Below are 7,500 nucleotides of genomic sequence, written 5' to 3' on the forward strand. Positions count from 1 at the left end.
TGCTGGTTAGGAGTGAAGGGCAGGCATTGCATAGCCTACTGCAAATGATAATTTAACAACTCAAAGATAATGTATTAACTCATTATAGTGCAATAGCTTCATGAAACGTTCCCCTCATTTGTTATTAAGTATGGCATTTTCTTATTTTATTGGCCCATCTCCAGATGGTTGGCATTTGAGAGGGTTTATTACTAATTGTTATTTCATCATCTTATTATTACTGCAAAGCAGCATGACTCCTACGTGAGAGGCACTAAACATCTGTCAGAAGTGGGATTTGAACCCACGCCTCCAACGGAGACTGCGACCTGAACGCAGCGCCTTAGACCGCTCGGCCATCCTGACTACATGACCGAAGCTGGCTATTGGGTTAAAGAGTATGGTTTAAAAGTACAAATAGGCACAGGCTCCTAAAATCACCACAGAGACCAGTAAATGCACGATACTGACTTGCACTTTCAATAGTCATTTGTTTTTATCAATTAAAAACTCCAGTCATTGATTTAACCTCAATATGCCCTTCAATGGGAAAAGCGTAGTAAATCGTCATTGATTGAGCGCTAAAGTGGCCTCAGAATATGGCCATTCTGATAGAAGTTATACAATTCCTCAGATAAGACCGAAAAAGCGTCTGGAAGTATCAGCAACCATCAGGGTAAGAGTGACAACAGGTCCACATGGGGGAAATCTTAGCAAATGGCTTCATGGTTATTCATGAGAATCGTGTTGTTGTATTTTTGAGTGTATCATGGGATCTCACCTGAAATCTGTGGCTTGACTACAAAACCTGTAACCTATGCTACTGTGGCCTACAGAGCATGAAGGATGGATAACCAGGTGTGTAAAGGTGTGAGGTGGGATAGATGGCCTGCAGTCCTATCCCAAATGGACACCTAATCCCTATGTACTTGTGGAGATCTGAGAGGATGTGATTGGTGTAAGAAATACGACTAAACTTCCACCTCCGGAGGCGTCAAATAACTGCTTTTTCGATGTCGGCAGGATTCGAACCGGTGCGGGAAGATCCCAATGGATTTCTAGTCCATCGCCTTAACAACTCGGCCACGACAACTGTAACAGAAGTATGTGCTGGTTAGGAGTGAAGGGCAGGCATTGCATAGCCTACTGCAAATGATAATGTTTCAACTCAAAGATAATGTAGTAAGTCATTATAGTGCAATAGCTTCATGAAACGTTCCCCTCATTTGTTATTAAGTATGGCATTTTCTTATTTTCTTGGCACATCTCCAGATGGTTGGCATTTGAGAGGGTTTATTACTAATTGTTATTTCATCATCTTATTATTTACTGCAAAGGAGCATGACTCCTACGTGAGAGGCACTAAAAAACTGTCTGAAGTGGGATTTGAACCCACGCCTCCAATGGAGACTGCGACCTGAACGCAGCGCCTTAGACCGCTCGGCCATTCTGACTACGGGACTGAAGCTGGCTATTGGGTTAAAGAGTATGGTTTAAAAGTACAAATAGGCACAGGCTCCTAAAATCACCACAGAGCCCAGTAAATGCACGATACTGACTTGCACTTTCAATAGTCATTTGTTTTTATCAATTAAAACTCCAGTCATTGATTTAACCTCAATATGCCCTTCAATGGGAAAAGCGTAGTAAATCGTCATTGATTGAGTGCTAAAGTGGCCTCAGAATATGGCCATTCTGATATAAGTTATACAATTCCTCAGATAAGACCGAAAAAGCGTCTGGAAGTATCAGCAACCATCAGGGTAAGAGTGACAACAGGTCCACATGGGGGAAATCTTAGCAAATGGCTTCATGGTTATTCATGAGAATCGTGTTGTTGTATTTTTGAGTGTATCATGGGATCTCACCTGAAATCTGTGGCTTGACTACAAACCTGTAACCTATGCTACTGTGGCCTACAGAGCATGAAGGATGGATAACCAGGTGTGAAAAGGTGTGAGGTGGGATAGATGGCCTGCAGTCCTATCCCAAATGGACACCTAATCCCTATGTACTTGTGGAGATCTGAGAGGATGTGATTGGTGTAAGAAATACGACTAAAGTTCCAACTCCGGAGGGGTCAAAAAACTGCTTTTTCGTTGTCGGCAGGATCCGAACCTGCGCGGGAAGATCCCAATGGGTTTCTAGTCCATCGCCTTAACCACTCGGCCACGACAACTGTAACAGAAGTATGTGCTGGTTAGGAGTGAAGGGCAGGCATTGCATAGCCTACTGCAAATGATAATTTAACAACTCAAAGATAATGTAGTAACTCATTATAGTGCAATAGCTTCATGAAACGTTCCCCTCATTTGTTATTAAGTATGGCATTTTCTTATTTTCTTGGCACATCTCCAGATGGTTGGCATTTGAGAGGGTTTTTTACTAATTGTTAATTCATCATCTTATTATTTACTGCAAAGGAGCATGACTCCTACGTGAGAGGCACTAAACAACTGTCAGAAGTGGGATTTGAACCCACGCCTCCAATGGAGACTGCGACCTGAACGCAGCGCCTTAGACCGCTCGGCCATTCTGACTACAGGACCGAAGCTGGCTATTGGGTTAAAGAGTATGGTTTAAAAGTACAAACAGGCACAGGCTCCTAAAATCACCACAGAGACCAGTAAATGCACGATACTGACTTGCACTCTCAATAGTCATTTGTTTTTAGCAATTAAAAACTCCAGTCATTGATTTAACCTCAATATGCCCTTCAATGGGAAAAGCGTAGTAAATCGTCATTGATTGAGCGCTAAAGTGGCCTCAGAATACGGCCATTCTGATATAAGTTATACAATTCCTCAGATAAGACCGAAAAAGCGTCTGGAAGTATCAGCAACCATCAGGGTAAGAGTGACAACAGGTCCATATGGGGGAAATCTTAGCAAATGGCTTCATGGTTATTCATGAGAATCGTGTTGTTGTATTTTTGAGTGTATCATGGGATCTCACCAGAAATCTGTGGCTTGACTACAAAACCTGTAACCTATGCTACTGTGGCCTACAGAGCATGAAGGATGGATAACCAGGTGTGTAAAGGTGTGAGGTGGGATAGATGGCCTGCAGTCCTATCCCAAATGGACACCTAATCCCTATGTACTTGTGGAGATCTGAGAGGATGTGATTGGTGTAAGAAATACGACTAAACTTCAAACTCCGGAGGGGTCAAAAAACGTATTTTTCGTTGTCGGCAGGATTCGAACCTGCGTGGGAAGATGCAAATGGATTTCTAGTCCATCGCCTTAACCACTCGGCCACGACAACTGTAACAGAAGTATGTGCTGGTTAGGAGTGAAGGGCAGGCATTGCATAGCCTACTGCAAAAGATAATTTAACAACTCAAAGATAATGTAGTAACTCATTATAGTGCAATAGCTTCATGAAACATTCCCCTCATTTGTTATTAAGTATGGCATTTTTCTTATTTTCTTGGCCCATCTCCAGATGGTTAGCATTTGAGAGGGTTTATTACTAATTGTTATTTCATCATCTTATTATTTACTGCAAAGCAGCATGACTCCTACGTGAGAGGCACTAAAAAACTGTCAGAAGTGGGATTTGAACCCACGCCTCCAATGGAGACTGCGACCTGAACGCAGCGCCTTAGACCGCTCGGCCATTCTGACTACAGGACCGAAGCTGGCTATTGGTTTAAGGATTATGGTTTAAAAGTACAAATAGGCACAGGCTCCTAAAATCACTACAGAGACCAGTAAATGCACGATACTGACTTGCACTCTCAATAGTCATTTGTTTTTAGCAATTAAAAACTCCAGTCATTGATTTAACCTCAATATGCCCTTCAATGGGAAAAGCGTAGTAAATCGTCATTGATTGAGCGCTAAAGTGGCCTCAGAATATGGCCATTCTGATATAAGTTATACAATTCCTCAGATAAGACCGAAAAAGCGTCTGGAAGTATCAGCAACCATCAGGGTAAGAGTGACAACAGGTCCACTTGGGGGAAATCTTAGCAAATGGCTTCATGGTTATTCATGAGAATTGTGTTGTTGTATTTTTGAGTGTATCATGGGATCTCACCTGAAATCTGTGACTTGACTACAAAACCTGTAACCTATGCTACTGTGGCCTACAGAGCATGAAGGATGGATAACCAGGTGTGTAAAGGTGTGAGGTGGGATAGATGGCCTGCAGTCCTATCCCAAATGGACACCTAATCCCTATGTACTTGTGGAGATCTGAGAGGATGTGATTGGTGTAAGAAATACGACTAAACTTCAAACTCCGGAGGGGTCAAAAAACGTATTTTTCGTTGTCGGCAGGATTCGAACCTGCGTGGGAAGATGCAAATGGATTTCTAGTCCATCGCCTTAACCACTCGGCCACGACAACTGTAACAGAAGTATGTGCTGGTTAGGAGTGAAGGGCAGGCATTGCATAGCCTACTGCAAAAGATAATTTAACAACTCAAAGATAATGTAGTAACTCATTATAGTGCAATAGCTTCATGAAACATTCCCCTCATTTGTTATTAAGTATGGCATTTTTCTTATTTTCTTGGCCCATCTCCAGATGGTTAGCATTTGAGAGGGTTTATTACTAATTGTTATTTCATCATCTTATTATTTACTGCAAAGCAGCATGACTCCTACGTGAGAGGCACTAAAAAACTGTCAGAAGTGGGATTTGAACCCACGCCTCCAATGGAGACTGCGACCTGAACGCAGCGCCTTAGACCGCTCGGCCATTCTGACTACAGGACCGAAGCTGGCTATTGGTTTAAGGATTATGGTTTAAAAGTACAAATAGGCACAGGCTCCTAAAATCACTACAGAGACCAGTAAATGCACGATACTGACTTGCACTCTCAATAGTCATTTGTTTTTAGCAATTAAAAACTCCAGTCATTGATTTAACCTCAATATGCCCTTCAATGGGAAAAGCGTAGTAAATCGTCATTGATTGAGCGCTAAAGTGGCCTCAGAATATGGCCATTCTGATATAAGTTATACAATTCCTCAGATAAGACCGAAAAAGCGTCTGGAAGTATCAGCAACCATCAGGGTAAGAGTGACAACAGGTCCACTTGGGGGAAATCTTAGCAAATGGCTTCATGGTTATTCATGAGAATTGTGTTGTTGTATTTTTGAGTGTATCATGGGATCTCACCTGAAATCTGTGACTTGACTACAAAACCTGTAACCTATGCTACTGTGGCCTACAGAGCATGAAGGATGGATAACCAGGTGTGTAAAGGTGTGAGGTGGGATAGATGGCCTGCAGTCCTATCCCAAATGGACACCTAATCCCTATGTACTTGTGGAGATCTGAGAGGATGTGATTGGTGTAAGAAATACGACTAAACTTCAAACTCCGGAGGGGTCAAAAAAACAGATTTTTCGTTGTCGGCAGGATTCGAACCTGCGTGGGAAGATGCAAATGGATTTCTAGTCCATCGCCTTAACCACTCGGCCACGACAACTGTAGCAGAAGTATGTGCTGGTTAGGAGTGAAGGGCAGGCATTGCATAGCCTACTGCAAACGATAATTTAACAACTCAAAGATAATGTAGTAACTCATTATAGTGCAATAGCTTCATGAAACATTCCCCTCATTTGTTATTAAGTATGGCATTTTTCTTATTTTCTTGGCCCATCTCCAGATGGTTAGCATTTGAGAGGGTTTATTACTAATTGTTATTTCATCATCTTATTATTACTGCAAAGCAGCATGACTCCTACGTGAGAGGCACTAAACAACTGTCAGAAGTGGGATTTGAACACACGCCTCCAATGGAGACTGCGATCTGAACGCAGCGCATTAGACCGCTCGGCCATTCTGACTACAGGACCGAAGCTGGCTATTGGGTTAAAGAGTATGGTTTAAAAGTACAAATAGGCACAGGCTCCTAAAATCACTACAGAGACCAGTAAATGCACGATACTGACTTGCACTCTCAATAGTCATTTGTTTTTAGCAATTAAAAACTCCAGTCATTGATTTAACCTCAATATGCCCTTCAATGGGAAAAGCGTAGTAAATCGTCATTGATTGAGCGCTAAAGTGGCCTCAGAATATGGCCATTCTGATATAAGTTATACAATTCCTCAGATAAGACCGAAAAAGCGGCTGGAAGTATCAGCAACCATCAGGGTAAGAGTGACAACAGGTCCACTTGGGGGAAATCTTAGCAAATGGCTTCATGGTTATTCATGAGAATTGTGTTGTTGTATTTTTGAGTGTATCATGGGATCTCACCTGAAATCTGTGGCTTGACTACAAAACCTGTAACCTATGCTACTGTGGCCTACAGAGCATGAAGGATGGATAACCAGGTGTGTAAAGGTGTGAGGTGGGATAGATGGCCTGCAGTCCTATCCCAAATGGACACCTAATCCCTATGTACTTGTGGAGATCTGAGAGGATGTGATTGGTGTAAGAAATACGACTAAACTTCAAACTCCGGAGGGGTCAAAAAAACAGATTTTTCGTTGTCGGCAGGATTCGAACCTGCGTGGGAAGATGCAAATGGATTTCTAGTCCATCGCCTTAACCACTCGGCCACGACAACTGTAACAGAAGTATGTGCTGGTTAGGAGTGAAGGGCAGGCATTGCATAGCCTACTGCAAATGATAATTTAACAACTCAAAGATAATGTAGTAACTCATTATAGTGCAATAGCTTCATGAAACATTCCCCTCATTTGTTATTAAGTATGGCATTTTTCTTATTTTCTTGGCCCATCTCCAGATGGTTAGCATTTGAGAGGGTTTATTACTAATTGTTATTTCATCATCTTATTATTACTGCAAAGCAGCATGACTCCTACGTGAGAGGCACTAAACAACTGTCAGAAGTGGGATTTGAACACACGCCTCCAATGGAGACTGCGATCTGAACGCAGCGCATTAGACCGCTCGGCCATTCTGACTACAGGACCGAAGCTGGCTATTGGGTTAAAGAGTATGGTTTAAAAGTACAAATAGGCACAGGCTCCTAAAATCACTACAGAGACCAGTAAATGCACGATACTGACTTGCACTCTCAATAGTCATTTGTTTTTAGCAATTAAAAACTCCAGTCATTGATTTAACCTCAATATGCCCTTCAATGGGAAAAGCGTAGTAAATCGTCATTGATTGAGCGCTAAAGTGGCCTCAGAATATGGCCATTCTGATATAAGTTATACAATTCCTCAGATAAGACCGAAAAAGCGGCTGGAAGTATCAGCAACCATCAGGGTAAGAGTGACAACAGGTCCACTTGGGGGAAATCTTAGCAAATGGCTTCATGGTTATTCATGAGAATTGTGTTGTTGTATTTTTGAGTGTATCATGGGATCTCACCTGAAATCTGTGGCTTGACTACAAAACCTGTAACCTATGCTACTGTGGCCTACAGAGCATGAAGGATGGATAACCAGGTGTGTAAAGGTGTGAGGTGGGATAGATGGCCTGCAGTCCTATCCCAAATGGACACCTAATCCCTATGTACTTGTGGAGATCTGAGAGGATGTGATTGGTGTAAGAAATACGACTAAACTTCAAACTCCGGAG

At 42.2% G+C, this 7,500-nt stretch overlaps 13 non-coding genes across 13 annotated transcripts; all 13 read right to left on the minus strand.

Moving 5' to 3' along the window:
* Positions 1-262: 262 nt before the first annotated feature.
* On the minus strand, positions 263-345 carry trnal-aag (transfer RNA leucine (anticodon AAG)). Its single transcript has one exon. It is a non-coding gene; the product is annotated as a tRNA-Leu (tRNA).
* A 645-nt stretch (positions 346-990) lies between these two features.
* On the minus strand, positions 991-1,072 carry trnas-aga (transfer RNA serine (anticodon AGA)). Its single transcript has one exon. It is a non-coding gene; the product is annotated as a tRNA-Ser (tRNA).
* A 278-nt stretch (positions 1,073-1,350) lies between these two features.
* On the minus strand, positions 1,351-1,433 carry trnal-aag (transfer RNA leucine (anticodon AAG)). The gene has a single exon. It is a non-coding gene; the product is annotated as a tRNA-Leu (tRNA).
* A 643-nt stretch (positions 1,434-2,076) lies between these two features.
* On the minus strand, positions 2,077-2,158 carry trnas-aga (transfer RNA serine (anticodon AGA)). Its single transcript has one exon. It is a non-coding gene; the product is annotated as a tRNA-Ser (tRNA).
* A 278-nt stretch (positions 2,159-2,436) lies between these two features.
* Positions 2,437-2,519, minus strand: trnal-aag (transfer RNA leucine (anticodon AAG)). The gene has a single exon. It is a non-coding gene; the product is annotated as a tRNA-Leu (tRNA).
* A 645-nt stretch (positions 2,520-3,164) lies between these two features.
* On the minus strand, positions 3,165-3,246 carry trnas-aga (transfer RNA serine (anticodon AGA)). The gene has a single exon. It is a non-coding gene; the product is annotated as a tRNA-Ser (tRNA).
* Positions 3,247-3,525: 279 nt separating this feature from the next.
* trnal-cag (transfer RNA leucine (anticodon CAG)) lies at positions 3,526-3,608 on the minus strand. Its single transcript has one exon. It is a non-coding gene; the product is annotated as a tRNA-Leu (tRNA).
* Positions 3,609-4,253: 645 nt separating this feature from the next.
* trnas-aga (transfer RNA serine (anticodon AGA)) lies at positions 4,254-4,335 on the minus strand. Its single transcript has one exon. It is a non-coding gene; the product is annotated as a tRNA-Ser (tRNA).
* A 279-nt stretch (positions 4,336-4,614) lies between these two features.
* On the minus strand, positions 4,615-4,697 carry trnal-cag (transfer RNA leucine (anticodon CAG)). The gene has a single exon. It is a non-coding gene; the product is annotated as a tRNA-Leu (tRNA).
* A 646-nt stretch (positions 4,698-5,343) lies between these two features.
* trnas-aga (transfer RNA serine (anticodon AGA)) lies at positions 5,344-5,425 on the minus strand. The gene has a single exon. It is a non-coding gene; the product is annotated as a tRNA-Ser (tRNA).
* A 278-nt stretch (positions 5,426-5,703) lies between these two features.
* trnal-cag (transfer RNA leucine (anticodon CAG)) lies at positions 5,704-5,786 on the minus strand. Its single transcript has one exon. It is a non-coding gene; the product is annotated as a tRNA-Leu (tRNA).
* A 646-nt stretch (positions 5,787-6,432) lies between these two features.
* On the minus strand, positions 6,433-6,514 carry trnas-aga (transfer RNA serine (anticodon AGA)). Its single transcript has one exon. It is a non-coding gene; the product is annotated as a tRNA-Ser (tRNA).
* A 278-nt stretch (positions 6,515-6,792) lies between these two features.
* trnal-cag (transfer RNA leucine (anticodon CAG)) lies at positions 6,793-6,875 on the minus strand. The gene has a single exon. It is a non-coding gene; the product is annotated as a tRNA-Leu (tRNA).
* Positions 6,876-7,500: the final 625 nt, after the last annotated feature.

This window comes from Salmo salar, chromosome 17 (assembly GCF_965601325.2).
Source record: "Salmo salar chromosome 17, fSalSal1, whole genome shotgun sequence".
Classification (NCBI taxonomy): Eukaryota; Metazoa; Chordata; class Actinopteri; order Salmoniformes; family Salmonidae; genus Salmo; species Salmo salar.